This window comes from Pleurodeles waltl, chromosome 6 (assembly GCF_031143425.1).
Source record: "Pleurodeles waltl isolate 20211129_DDA chromosome 6, aPleWal1.hap1.20221129, whole genome shotgun sequence".
Classification (NCBI taxonomy): domain Eukaryota; kingdom Metazoa; phylum Chordata; class Amphibia; order Caudata; family Salamandridae; genus Pleurodeles; species Pleurodeles waltl.
In genome coordinates this window covers 1,032,149,055-1,032,163,365 of record NC_090445.1, presented here as the reverse complement: position 1 = coordinate 1,032,163,365, position 14,311 = coordinate 1,032,149,055, and positions in this window count along the sequence as shown.

The following is a 14,311-nucleotide window of genomic DNA, read 5'->3' as shown; positions in this document are numbered from 1 at the left end:
CTAGTCTCTCCAACTCCTCCGAAGTGAAGGCAAGGGCCCTTTCCCCAGGCTCTTGAGCCATGGTCGCTTCCAGACACAGTTCACAGCAGCACTTGCGGTGTAGGTCCTCTCCTGTTGAAGGTCAGGTAGCAAGTGAGTGAACAGATAGAAAATGGCGGTCACGTCGGCTGCACTGTGTACAGTCAGGGCCGACGTACATCACCATTGGCTCCTGGAACCCTTAGGCCCCAATGATAACCAATGATGTGTTGCATGCGGTCATCGACTGCCTCCCACAACGGCGCCCTTTCCCCAGAGTCAGTGGAATTACCTAATTTCCACTTGTCCCTCCCCACAGGTCAGGCAGCCGCCTTTTCAGGGGGGAATAGTTTATGGCACCTAACTCGTCACAGCAGACATTGGCACGTCAAAGGACCTACACCTTCACATACTGTTTCTGTAAAAAAAAAATGCAAGGCATATTAATCAGAGGATATGTTTGAATATGACCATCTGCTCACCGTTTTTCACCCTAGAGTTCAACCGGTGAGAATGAATAGGAGATGTAGACATACCCTTGTGTACAGACCCCTGGTGGGCCTAGCGACATTGGAGGACAGGCACATTATCCTAACCTACAGACTTGATGGGGCCACAATCCATGAGCTGTGCCCAATTGGAGCCAGACCTGATGTCAGCTATCCGCCACCCCACAGGTATCCCCCCTCTTGTGCAGGTCCTGTCAGTTCTCGATTTCTTGGCATCAGCCTTCACTGTGGCCAAATCCTCCACCCGGGGGAAAACGATGTAGGTGCCCATGTGTTTCATCAGGGCAGAAAACACTCTGGTCAACACATTTGAGAACATAGGCTGGGACATCCCTGATGCCATGGCCACAGTTGTTTGAAAAGACCCAATTGCAAGGAAATGGAGCACTGATAGCACCTGCACTTGAGGGGGGATTCCTGTGGGATGGCGGATTGCTGACATCAGGTCAGGCTCCAACTGTGTACACAGTTCCTGGATTGTGGCATGATCAAACCTGTAGGTGATAATCAAATTTCTTTCCTCCATTGTCGACAGGTCCATCAGTGGTTGGTACACTGGAGGATTCCGCCATCTCCTCACATTTCCCAGCGGACGGTGCCTATGAAGGACAACAGCGACCACAGAGTCAAACAACTCAGAGGTATGTACCCACAGTCTACACAGAACACCAATCATACACAAAGGGGGTCATTCTGACCCTGGCGGTCATCGACCGCCAGGGTCGACGACCAAGGAAGCACCGCCAACAGGCTGGCGGTGCTTCCTTTTATATTCCGACACCGCGGTCGCCCAGCCGGGTCTGGCGGTTTCCTGCCGGATTACCCCCGGCTGGGAGAATCCTCCATGGCGGCGCTGCTTGCAGCGCCGCCATGGGGATTCCGACCCCCTTCCTGCCAGCCTGTTTCTGGCGGTTTTCACCGCCAGAACCAGGATGGCGGGAACGGGTGTCGTGGGGCCCTGGGGGCCCCTGCACTGCCCATGCCACTGGCATGGGCAGTGCAGGGGCCCCCTAACAGGGCCCCAGAAAGATTTTCACTGTCTGCATTGCAGACAGTGAAAATCGCGACGGGTGCAACTGCACCAGTCGCACCCCTGCAACTCCGCCGGCTCCATTCGGAGCCGGCTTCATTGTTGCAGGGCCTTTCCCGCTGGGCCGGCAGGCGCTCCTTTGGCGGGCACCCGCCGGCCCAGCGGGAAAGCCAGAATGGCCTCCGCGGTCTTTTGACCGCGGAGCGGCCAAGTGGCGGTTCCCGTTTGGCTGGCGGCGGTCTCAGAATGAGGGCCAAAATGTGGCCTGTATGTGTGGTGAGACTAGGCCTAGGTATGTGTGATGCATTTGGAAATTAGGCCATGTGGGCCCCTGAAATGGCATCTGCCTGACCTCTAAAGTGGGACAATGGGATGTGAGGTAACTGCGCTAGTGTTGTATACCGTCGCGGTAGGCGGTCGAAGACCGCGGCATAATGCTGCATTGGTTCAATTCAATTCAATTCAAAGAAGCTTTATTGCGGCTACAAGAGCCAAAAAAGCGCGAGCAGTAATAAATACAAATAAATACACATAATAAAATTGCAAGTAAATATAATGATAAAAGGGAGTAAAAGATAAGAGAAAATGAAAGGAGTGAGATAAAAATGGAATAAAAATGGAATAAAATGAGATAAAATGAAATGAAATTAAATGCGCTGCGCAGGATGTTGGGACAGTCTTATTTGGAGTCTTTGTCCAGAAGAGTTTTCCCTCTGATAAGCCAACTGGCTCCGAGGAATTTGGCGATAGCGATCACTAGCGTTGGTCTGGTGTCTGATCTAAGGATTTGCAGGGCTAGCGCAGAGCAGCGTACTCCCAGTAGTCTGCATGCCGGGGCCAGCCATTTCCTACGGGGGGCGGTATACGCGGGGCATGCAAAAAGGATGTGAGGGAGATTCTCCACGGGGGCTTTGCAAGCAGGGCATGCGGTGGATTCATTTTGTGACCAGCTGCTGGTGAAAAGTCTTAATGGGAGTGTTCCAATGCGGAGCTGGAAGTACAGTTTCCTGTCCCTTGGGGCCGTGATTAGGTCCCAAAAAGTTTCGTACTTGCATGACTCTTTTAGGTTGACAAAGTCACAAGATAATGTAGTGTGGAGTGCAGCCCTTGTGTCTTCGTGGTTGGCCATTTGCCAGTATAGTTTCCTTAGTTCGCTTTTCGAGGGAAAGACTGACGTGGCTGGTGAGTTCCAGAGATCATCGAGCCCGAGTGAGTATAGTAGATCCTTGATAGATCATAGCCAGGGGATTCTGTGAGAGTGGTCGGCTTTTAGGATGACCTGTAGAGCTTCAGTGAAGATGTCAAGCTCCGTGGTGGTCCAGAGGCGCCGCCAGTACAGCAGAGGTCGCAGGCGGGCTTTGTGACCAATGCGTTTGATGCCGAGATCCTTGACAAGAGGGAACAGTGGGGTGCTTAGCGGGAGGGACACAAGGTTTCTTAGGAAGTTGTTTTCAGCGGTGGTTAGGTCTTGGGTTTTGGTGTAGCCCCAAAGTTCAGCCCCGTAGAGCGCTGAGGAAACGGCTTGGGCTTCGTATAACTGTAATACTGGGCGAATTGGTTTTGTGTGTGAGAGGTGGAAATTTTTTAGTAGAGCCCCAGTTGTTTGTCTTAATTTTAGGGCTTGTTTTCCTATGTGTGGCTTCCAGGACATGTTGTCAGTGAATGTTATGCCCAGGTAGCTGAAAATGCCCACCTTCTCAAGTGAGGAGCCCTCTAAAGAAAATTTCCCTGTGGGGATTAAGAGTCATTAATTTTGTTTTCGAGGCGTTGATTTCGAGACCCTGAGATGAGCAGAAATGCTCGAAGCACGCAAGGAGTTTCCTTAGACCACTGGGGGTCTTGGATATCAAAAGAGTGTCATCGGCAAAGAGTAAGACTGGGATTTTTTGTGTGCCAAGTGAAGGTGCGTCAGCCTGCAGTCTGAGGAGGGAGGGGACAATTTCATTGATATACAGGGAAAAGAGGGTTGGGGCAAGTACGCAACCTTGCCGCACACCCCGGGAAACGTGGATTCTATCAGTTAGTTGGCCCTTGTTGCCCCACCTGACTTGTGCGTAGTTGTCCTCATGGAGTCGTATCAAAATGGCAAGAATGTGCTCCGGGATTCCCATCCGAGAGAGAGTGACCCAGAGTTTGTTGCGAGGTACTAGGTCAAAAGCGGATTTGAGGTCCACAAAAGCTACATAAAGGCTGCCTTTATCAAAGAACACTGTTTTCCAATATAATAATAGGAATCTGAGGGCTTGATCAATGGTGGAAATCTTCTTTCGGAAACCGGCTTGGAGGGGGCTAAGGATATCGTGGTCAGTTATCAATTCTTCGATCTTCCCAAGGAGGCAATGGCAGAAGACTTTTTGGACACAGTCAATTAGGCTAATAGGTCTATAGTTACAGGGAAGAGATCTGTCGCCCTTTTTAAAAATTGGAATAACAATGGCCGCTTTCCAAGAGTCGGGAATTGGCGCCCCAGATGCTATTGCGTTAGCTAGAATGGTGAGGTATCTTGACCAGGATGCTGGGTCTGTTGAGAATAGGTCTGCTGGGACGCAGTCTGATCCAGGGGCCCTGCCGCGTTTTAAAGTGCTTAGAGAGTAGGTTATATCGCTTTGGGAGAACAGCAGGGGAGCTGCAGTGGTGGGTGCTAATGAGTGAAATAGGGGGGGGCCCGTGCAAACAGAGGTGGGGCTATCATGATCAGGGGAGTACAGATTACTAAAGTGAACTATCCAGTCTCTTGGGGCAATGTTGGTTGTAATGTCCAAACCACTAGTATCTGGGCCTCGCGCTGCCAGGGACCAGAACAGATTATAGTTCCTCTCGCGCACAGCGTCGCTGAGTGCTGTCCACCATTTGTTATCTTGGTCACGCTTGGCTATGCTTATTGCAGATTTATAGGACTTCCTAGCTACGCGGATGGCGGTGGGGTCCTTGGATTTAATGGCTTGAACTAGGCGCTTGTTTAGGGACCGACACGTTTTGTTGAACCAGCGGTGCCTACCTTTGGGTCGTTTGTCGTCGTGGGCTGGGGGTGCTGAGAAGTGAGCTGCAATGTCCTTAAAGCAGGAGGTGTGGATTGAGCTTATTTCCTGGTGGGGAGTTGCAGAACCTGCCTCTAAGTCCATGAGTGTGGATTTTAGGGTGTTATTGGCAGCGTTGATGAGTGCGGGCCGAGCCACGATATTGTCCCATTTTAGGTGTCTTTTATTGTTGGCCAGGCTAATACCCTCAGGTGCTACTGCTGCGGGGTTAGACATAGCTTGGGGGTTACCTAGGTCTAATGTGTGGACAGAGAGGGGGTTGTGATCACTTTCAGTCCTTTCGATGATCGTCAAATCGATGACTAAAGGCCATAATCTTATATCGAATAAGCAATAATCGATTCTGCTGGAGTGGTTCGTTTTGTTGTACGTGTGACTATCGTTGGTTTCTGAATTGGTTCTGCCATTTAGCGCCCTGAGTCCAAACTCCATGGTCAGGGATTTGACCTGAATAGCAACCGACGTCCATCTCTTGATGGGTGGGATTGACAGGGCAGGGATAGACCAGACTTGATCTTCCTCGCGAGTGGACCTGAGATCGTCCCAGTCAAGGGGTTCGAATGTGACGTTGAAGTCCCCAGCCACAATGGTTTTGTGATGGCGGGGATAATTTTGTAAGAGGGCTACGAGGGCGCAGAGGGTTTTGGAGACTTGACCCCCCTAACCCCTCGAGTGTAGATATTAAAGATGTTCACCACAGAGTCAGGCCCAAAGGATAGACGAAGGCCTAACAGGTCGGGAGAGACGGTAGGTAGCTGTGATATATGGCAACTAAGTGATGTTTTGATCCAGGTTGTCAGACCCCCTGAGGGTCTGCCTCTCGTGCTGGCCACAGCGGGGATGTGGAAATTTGTATAGCCTGTTCGGAAGAGTGGGTCGAGTGACCATGTTTCCTGGAGGAGACATATGTCATGTTCTTCAATAAATGAGGAGAAGGATGGAAGGGGAAGAATAGTTTTCAGACCTGCCACGTTCCATGAAACAAGTCGTACCCCAGATTGTGGCTGAGTTATCCTGTCTAGATGCCTGGGGTTTGTAAGGTTGGCTGTCGGGGGTTGGTCTGGGAGATGTGGTTGAGGGAGCAGAGATGGGTTGATACCAATGTAGGCCTGTGAGGCTTGCGGTGGTTGGTGATGTTCCTCTGTTGGAACTGGCCTGGTCCTGATCCAGGAGGTGCTTGCAGGCCTAGGCAACAGCACTTGGTTTGGTGGGCAATGTGCCTGCAAGATGGAAGGAGAATCGTTGTCATGATTGCTCAGTGAACCAGAAGTGGTCTCGGTGTCATGGGTAAGGGGGGGAATACATGGGCAGACAATGGTAGGATAAAAGGGGGATCTGGGGTTGGTAGATGTTAGAGGGTTGCAAGGTTTGCCTGCTAGGATTTTAGGTGGGGCTGTGAGTCAATGTGCTGCATTGGTTAACATTGGACCCTGTGGGTCCCAGAAGCCAATGACGATTACACCGGCGGTGATGGTATGCACCACTGCGGACGTGACCGCCATTTTCTATCTGTATAATCACTCAATACCTGATCTTCGACAGGAGAGGACCTACACTGCAAGTGCTGCTGTGACCTCGGTCTGGAAGAGACAATGGCTCATGCGTCTGGGGAAAGGGCCCCTGCCTTCACATCGGAGGAGTTGGAGAAGCTCGTCGATGGGGTCCTCCCCCAGAACACGCTACTCTACTGTCCTCCAGACCAACAGGTAAGTACACAGGGACCATGTTGTATGGGCTATGCCTGTGTGGAGAGGGCTGGTTGTAAGAAGGAAGGGGGCAGAGTTCTGCGTGCATGAAAGACAGTGGGTGCATGTGCCACATGGCAAGGGTAGGGATGGGGGCCACTCACGTTGACGGCGCAGTTGGTAATGACTTCTCTTCTTCCCCTGTACATTTCATGTAGGTCAGCGCCCGCCAGAAGAAAGATATTTGGCGTGCCATCGCCAAGGACGTCCGGACCCTGGGGGTCCACCACAGACGGAGCACCCACTGCCGGAAAAGATGGGAGGACATTTGCCGCTGGAGCAAGAAGATGGCGGAGGCTCAGCTGGGGATGGCCTCCCAACGTGGGAGGGGTGCCAGTCGAACCATGACCCCCCTGATGTTCAGGATCCTGGTGGTGGCCTACTCGGAGTTGGATGGGCGCTTGAGGGCATCACAGCAGACACAAGGGGGTGAGTACACTCTCATTCAGCTGACTTTGCGTGCAGTGTAGGTGTCTGGGTGGGGGAGGAGGGCTGTGGGTTTCCCTAGGCCAGGGCGAGTTCCGTAGGCTAGGCCCCTCCGTAAGGCATGGCCCTGTGGCCCCCCACCCCACCTCTGTAGAGTGCCAAGTACAGCTATTCATGCACCTGTGTCATCTATGTGTGCAGATGTCGTCCATAGACTTGTAGGCCATTTCCCATTAATTGCACTGTAGAGCCCAAGAGCGCGACGTAGTGCAGGGGGCTTCTGTGTCTGTCTTGTCCGCCAACAGTAGCGGTAATCCATGCACTCAACATGTCTTTCTTCTGTTCCCCTCCCCCTTTTTTGTGGTCTCCCTGTTCTTGTGTGCATTAGCATCATCAGGCGGAGGAGCAGTAGCACCGGAACATGAGGGAGCTGCATCCCACATGGCCATGGAGGGCACACCACGGACTCAGAATTCACCAGTGGGACGGAGGGCGAGGGAAGCACCACAGCGGGGACAGGAGCTGAAACCAGCTACACGGACTCGTCCTCTGATGGGAGCTCCCTTAGGGTGGCGGCAACATCTGTGCCCCCGCATCTACAGGTACAACTGCCACCCCCCCTTCCAGCACCGCCCTCCCAGCAGTCCCTCAGCCTTCGCCCCGTGCCCGCTCACCCAGGAGTGTGGGCATCACCTTCGCCCCAGACACCTCAGGCCCTACCCCAGTCACCCCTGCTGCCCTCAGTGAGGAGGCCATTGACCTCCTCAGGTCCCTCACTGTTGGGCAGTCTACCATTTTGAATGCCATCCAGGGTGTAGAAAGGCAGTTGCAACAAACAAATGCATTCCTGGAGGGCATTCATTCTGGTCAGGCGGCCCTTCACCGAGCCTTTCAAACTCTGGCCTCAGCATTGATGGCAGCCATTGTCCCTGTGTCTAGCCTCCCCCTCCAACTTCCTCCACCCAGACCCAATCCCCTGTACCTCTGCCTATCCCAAGCACACCATCAGACCAGCCTGCACACACCTCCCCACACAAGGGAAGCTCAGGCAAACTTAAGCACCACACATCCCACAGGCACTTACGCAAGCATCACACACATACAGACACACCAACAGCCCCTGCCTCCACTGTGTCCCCCTCCTCATCGTCTCCCTCCACCCTCCCAGTCTCGTCTACACTCACACCTGCATGCACTACCTCTACAACCACTACGTCCCTCACCAGCACACCCACCAGCACACCCCGCTCATGTGCAGTCACCACCCCCACTACCATTCACACGTCTCCTGTGTCCTCTCCCAGTGTGTCTGTGACGCCCCCTCCCAAGATACACAAACGCAGGCACACACCCACCCAACAGCTATCCACCTCACGACAGCCTCCAGCGCATGCACCTGCACCCAAAGCCACTAAACGTACACCTCCTACAACCACCACCTCTTCCTCCACTCCCAAACCCCCTCCAGCTACCCGTCCCAGTGTGTCCCAAAAGCTGGGGGAAGGGCCACAAGAAACCCGGAAAGTCTGGGAGGAGCAGCACAGCGGAGAAGACCGCCATCATCCCCTCTGCCGAGGAGGGCCCCGCCAGCCCCATCCTCGCTGCACAGGAGGCCACCGTCAGCCCCATCCTCGCTGCCCAGGAGGGCCCCGCCAGCCACAGCCCAGCTGCCTAGGAGGCCACCGCCAGCCCCATCCTCGCTGCACAGGAGGCCATCACCCGCCCCATCCATGCTGCCTAGGAGGGCCCCACCAGCCACAGCCCAGCTGCCCAGGAGGGCCCCGCCAGCCACAGCCCAGCTGCCCAGGAGGGCCCCGCCAGCCACAGCTCAGCTGCCCAGGAGGGCCCCGCCAGCCACAGCCCAGCTGCCCAATGAAGGACCGCCAGCCCCAGCCCAGCTGGGCAGTGAAGATTAGCCAACTCAAGCACCGCTTAACAGGGCACCGCCAAATCAAGCACCGCTGAACAAGGCACCGCCAAATCAAGCACCGCTGAACAGGGCTCCGCCAAATCAAGCACCGCTGAACAAGGCACCGCCAACTCACGCACCGCTGAACAGGGCACCGCCAACTCAAGCACTGCTGAACAGGGCACCGCCAACTCAAGCACCGCTGAACAGGGCACCGCCAACTCAAGCACCGCTGAACAGGGCACCGCCAACTCAAGCACTGCTGAACAAGGCACCGCCAACTCAAGCACCGCTAGCCCATGAGCGGCAGGGGCACTGACACAACTGGGACCGTCACGGTGTGCGTGATGCACTCTGGGCACCAGTCCCCCTACAGAACCAGTAGAGACATGCATCCACTCCGTCTGTCTTTCCCAGGATGAAGCACTCTGGGCACCAGTCCCCCTCCAGAACCAGTGGAGAGTTACATCCTCTCCGTCTGTCCTTCACAGGATGAAGCACTCTGGGCACCAGTCCCCCTCCGGAACCAGTGGAGAGTTACATCCACTCCGTCTGTCCTTCACAGGATGAAGCACTTTGGGCACGAGTCCCCCTCCAGAACCAGTGGAGTCATGCATCCACTACCTCTGTCCTTCACAGGATGAAGCACTCTGGGCACCACTCCCCCTCCAGAACCAGTGGAGAGATCCATCCACTCCATCTGTCCTTCACAGGATGAAGCACTCTGCGCACCAGTCCCCCTCCAGAACCAGTGGAGACTGTTATCCACTTGAGAGACTGTGGCTTTGCACTCCCCAGGATAATGCAGTGGGCAACCCACCCACTGGAGAGACTTGAGAGACTGTGGCTTTGCACTCCCCAGGATTGAACAGTGGGCAAACCACCCACTGGAGAGAATTGAGAGACTGTGGCTTTGCACTCCCCAGGAAGCAGCAGTGGGCAACCCACCCACTGTATAGACTTGAGAGACTGTGGCTTTGCACTCCCCAGGATACATCAATGGGCATGGAGCCCCCTCGTTGATCTGGCGTCGTGCACTCATCCGGATGAGGTGCCGCCCCTTCCCTTCCCCCTGAGGTGCCTGTTGTATTTCCATCTTGTGCCCCTGCAGTGTTTTCTCTGTTTTGATCTGGTATCATGTGTGGGCCTCGCCCATGCATTTTGGGCCCAGTGGTCCACGGACTATGAGTGGTGCAATACCTGGACTACTATTCTTGGTGTATATTTTGTTGATAGTGTATATATGTATATTTTTGCGTACTGCATTTTGATATATTACAATGGTTACACTCATTTCCTTCTGTCTTTGTATTCTTCCGGGGTGGTTGGGGGGTGTAACTATAATGTATAGATATGTATTGGTGTGTGTGTTGTAGTGGGTGAGGGTGGGGGTGGGGGTGGGGGTGTTGCGAGTGTCCCTGTTTTTTGCCTCCCCCTCCCCTGTGTCGTAGGTGCAGTACTCACCGTGGTCTTCGCCGCCGGCGTTGGTGCTCCTGGTACAGGAGCAGGAAGACTATCGCAGGTAGGATTTGGAGTTCCGGGTCCATCGTGTCCTCCTTCCTCGTGGAGTGTGTAGAGGTAGCATTTTCCCTTCGAAATTCCTGTTTCCACCGTGTTTTTATCCGCGGTGTATCCGCCCCGGAAAAGGTGGTGGATTGGCCTGTCATAATAGTGTGGGCGGTACATTGTCCTCCGCCTATCTGTTGGCGGTGACTGCCGCGCTGTTTGTTTGTACCGTCGTGGTGATCGGAGTGTTAATGTGGCTGTCTTTGTTGGCGGTTTTCGCCACGGTCGTACTTCCCAAAATTTTACCGCCGGCCTGTTGGCGGTCTTACCGCCGCTTTAACATCGTCCGCCAGGGTTGTAATGACCACCTTTATTTTTATTTATCTACCACAATTTAGATAATACAGAAAAAGTACAACACCTTCTACAGCCAAAAGAACCGTGAGTAATAGTCAACAATTGAACATCTGGAAAAAGGCAAATGAAAAGGAACTAAAATCAAATCGCCAGGGGACCACCATGCTCATCAGGAACTTGGTTCTCAATGGGCTGTTGGTGGTCTGACTTGTGCTCAGCATTGGCGGTGCTGAGTCAAGCACTGCTGCGCTGAGCACGAGTCCCCTTTCTGCCAGCCTCTCCTTGGTGGTTCAGCTGCCATCAAAAGGCTGTGCAGGGGCCCACATGGTGGACCCTGCAGTGCCTGTGCCCATGACAGGGTCCCCCCTGCTCTGCTTTGGTGACAGTGCTCATTCCGAGAGTGCTGGTGTGATATCTTAAGGGAGCCGAGACCAATATCATAGCACTGTTCCCGCTGGGCTGACCGGCAGGAACATCATCATACAATGCTCCCACCAGCCAGTCCAGTCGGAACATCATAATACAAAGGCGGGTGAGGCGGGCTAGGTTGACAGCCGCCTCATCCTCCCGAGATTGGGGATCGGTGGGTCCAACCGTCAAACGTGTAATGAGCCCCTTAGTTTGGCAAACTAAACCACTGTGGGCACAGACTAAATTACACATACCATGGTGGAATATCTATGACAGCACCATGGTTCAAGAAGCCAAAACCAACAACAGATGGCACAATGCCTTCCAAGTCAGACCTGGAAGAGCTCAACCAACACTCAACAAATTTAAGGAAGACCTACAAAAAGAACAAAGCTACCAACAACAACTATGAATCAAGCAATTAGTAGCCAAATTAAACCTGTGATTGGTAAACCAGCCCAAAGAATACACAAAATGCTACAATGTAAAGTTAGAATCCTTATAAACAACAAAAGAGTATACTAATTGGAATCATTAACCAAATTCCTTTTCTAAAAGACATAAGGCCTCATTACTAGTTTGGCGGTCTGTGGACTGCCATGGTGGCAGTGGCGGTCCAACCCTCATCCAACCCTCATCGAATTGGCGGTATAACCACTGTATTACAATGCATGCGGTTCCAGAGAGGAAGGACCACCATGGTACCATCAGCACCGCCTGAAAGAGCAGACTGCCGCAGTGGCGAGAGAGGCCACTGAGGCTATCGGAGCCATTGTTTCCACTGGCCACATTATGATGTTTCCTTCCACCAAAATGACCATGGTGGTCAAACCACCATGTCCCAGCTGGTGGAAATGGAGGCATAAAAGGAGGGAACTCACCTGCAGGAAAAATCACACGTCCTCTGCCACTGTGGAGCTGATCACACATGTCCTGCCACTGCTGCTGCTCATTGATGAAGCCCAAAATCCTTCCCAATGTGGACACAAAAGAGTGTAAGTCAAACACCTAACCATGTCCTGAATCTCACCAACAGTTCGAGATGCCGTTGTTCACTTGGCATGTAGGTTCCTCTACATGGAGCAAGTTGTTGTGTCCTGGGTTGGAGTCGTACACAACAAATGTCCCACCCACCGTCACATGACGCATCCTTTGGGCAGGTCACTGACACTGCAACGCCACACTCCTCAAAAACACATGTGTGCTCCTCTCAGTTTTATGGACATTGAAGTGTACAGAACATTGTGTCACACAACAGCCACACCACATCACACATAATTTAACTGACACCCTCACATTGATCACATGCCATGGACTGTCGTGAAATTGAAGACACAAATGTATGGATGTGCCATTTAAAACAAATGCCCCTTCCATGAAACATCCCTGTAATGGACCCACATATATCACCCAAAGCAAAACAGACATTGTGCGTTCTGATGGTGCAGGGGTCTCTCTGTCACCTCCAGCACTCGCTTTCCACAAGCCTTTCCATGGATGAAAAACTGTTGGAAGGCTGAGTTTTAATTAGCACAGCGGTACAACTCAGACTGCTGTCAGTTCATTAGGGAACAATGTTCCGGGCAGGGACAGTGGTCCGCTGGTAATTCTGCCCACCAGGGTTCTAATGTGGTGGTTGGACAGCCTGGAGTGCGGTAGTCCGACGGTCACCACGAGCGTGGCAATCCTCAGACCAACGTACTTGTAATGAGGCTCATAGTACTGTTCTCCAATACCTGCACCATGTACATCCCATTGATGCCACAAAAAACTGCAACAACAGGCACACAAGAAGTCTACCTGGCACACAGGGGAATATTATAGCCTGTGAGGAGGGAGAGGATAGTGTTGAACAGAGTCAATTGTGCCTATGAGATTTTTACCTGCTCCTATGGTGAGCCATAGAGTTGACCATACAGTGGAAGAACCTCATCCATAAGCTTCTCCAGTTTCTCTGGAGGGAAGGTAGGGGCCCTTTCACCTGCTGGCTGTGGCATGATTGCTCCCGGAGGCAGCACACAGCAGCTGAAGTGCTGGAGGTGTTGATGACAGCAGTGTCAGGAGTCAAGTGACTCAATTTGAAAAACGCATCATACACATGTGCCACGTATGTGGTCATCACAGTGGATGTCCGCAGTTATTGGCCCGTGATTGCCACAGGCAACAATGTTAGCATATGGCTGTGTCCACCGCGGTTGGCACTGCCCACCTAGTGGATGAATTTTGCTGGCAGCCACAGGAAGTTCCTAATGTCCAGTGGAGTAGGTCAGGCATCTGCCATTTTAGAGCCTGGTAACACAGCAAATGGCCCTGTTAAATGTGTCACAACAACAATAAATGTGTCGGATTATCACAAACCTCCCAAATCAGTCTTGTTATATAGGTCGGACTGCACAATCACCAGTGTAATGTGTTTGTGGGCACAGATGGCATATGACTGTGGTGCACTGTCCACCGTCACTGATGGTATTTTTGGCAACTGGGAAAGACTTTTAAATTTAGAAGACAATTGAGTAGCGATATTTGGGTGTTGTACAAACCCATGTTGTGGACACGTCTTGTTAACCATGGGGGTCACATTGGACCCTTGTGCTGTTGGAAGCTGTGATGTGCACTGGGTGTAATGTATTTCATGTCTGAAATGCTTTTTTCATGTGATTTAGTTGGTATTCATCAAGTATGTTGGTTTAGACACAGTGACTAATGTGCCCTTTCACACATAGGTACCCAGGGAGAGGGATGATGCGACATCTGCAGTGTACCGTCCATTGCCAGACCTTCAAACAATGGAGGTACTCCACATAATTCAACTGTATCATCTGGAAAAAAATGGATTTATGTTGTCAGTTGGAGCCAGATCTGATGGCTGAAAACACAAATCCAACATGCATACCACCCATTGTGAAACCCATGGCAGTATTGCACTTCCTGGCCACAGGGTCCTTCCAAAATACAGTCACATTATCGGGTGGTATGTCCCAATCTATGTTCCGTCTTCTGTTGACAGATTTCCTATCAGCAATGCTGAAACAAATTGACGGCTATATCATGTTCCCCCGATGTGAGGATTTAGCCAATGTGAAGACTGAATTTTATGGTTTCACCCGCTTCCCACAAATGTTGGGGGCCATTGATGGCACACATGTTGCATTGGTGCCACCGCAGGCCATTGAACCAGTCTATCACAACAGGAAAAATGCTCATTCCATCAACATGCAAGTTGTTAGTTTATCTGATCTGTACAGCTCAAACATCTATGCCTGTTTCCCTGGATCAGCCCATGATTCCTTCATAAAGCGGAACAGCATGATAACTAAGCTGATGTCAAAACTGCATCCAGTGAGGGCTCGGATGGTTGGTAA